Source organism: Meriones unguiculatus, chromosome 8 (assembly GCF_030254825.1).
Source record: "Meriones unguiculatus strain TT.TT164.6M chromosome 8, Bangor_MerUng_6.1, whole genome shotgun sequence".
In the NCBI taxonomy this organism is placed as follows: Eukaryota; Metazoa; Chordata; class Mammalia; order Rodentia; family Muridae; genus Meriones; species Meriones unguiculatus.
In genome coordinates this window covers 97586823-97587703 of record NC_083356.1, presented here as the reverse complement: position 1 = coordinate 97587703, position 881 = coordinate 97586823, and the positions used below count along the sequence as shown (strand labels likewise).

The 881-nt window shown below is 35.4% G+C and overlaps 1 pseudogene; it reads left to right on the top strand.

Moving 5' to 3' along the window:
* Positions 1 to 210: 210 nt before the first annotated feature.
* Positions 211 to 396, top strand: LOC110557164 (ATP synthase membrane subunit K, mitochondrial-like; annotated as a pseudogene).
* The last annotated feature ends 485 nt before the right edge of the window (positions 397 to 881 follow it).

Here is an 881-nt window from a genome sequence, read left to right as displayed (position 1 = left end):
CAATCAAAGAACATGAAAAATCGAAAACGAAAAACTTGTGTCTTAGAAAAAACCATGAGAGTGTCTGCAATAATCCTCCCACTGGTGTTCTTAAAATAACATTTGCTTCATGTCTTTAAATTTTCAATGTGCTTCCAGCTGGGTCAGGCTATTAGCCAGGTTCACTGTAGGCTGGCTGTGGGATTTGAGGCTTAGAGGAAATTTGGCGTCATGGCAGGTCTAGAAACTGATAACCAATTTCAGTTCATCAGTATTTAAAAAAAAAAAAAATCTTTCAAATCTTGTCCTTTCACAGGTAGAATGAATTGTATACTGGCCACACACGGGGGCATTGTTTTGTTGGTCATATACTTCAAGCGAAGGCTTAAAAAGTCACCAGCTGTGAAAGCAACATAAATGGATTCTAAAATGTCTGACCTCACCTGTTATGTCTCATGCCTGAAGAAGCTAATGTCAACTCATACGTAACACTCAATTTGCACAATAAATTATCAGGCTGGAAGAAAAAACCTTCAATGTATTCATATTTATTTTTAATATCATGAAAAGTTTTCAAAAGCTTGGCAGCATACCAGAATTAGAAACACAAACACTATGAGACGTAGGAAGTATATTTGATGAAAAGACAAGGCTGTCACCTTGTGCACTTACTGTATGGCAGTGTCTGGAATATGGAAGGGGTGTGTGTAATTCAACTACTCTTGCATATTTTTAAATCTTTGCTTACTTCAATGTGATGTTTTGTATTGTGAATCTATATGAAACACTTTTAAAATACTACAGTCAAGATTTAAGTAAAATAGTACGTCATGTTAGGTGGTCTAGTGGTCTTGATTTTCTCTGTTAGTAAGTTGTTAAAGAATGTATGATGATAGTCTTGA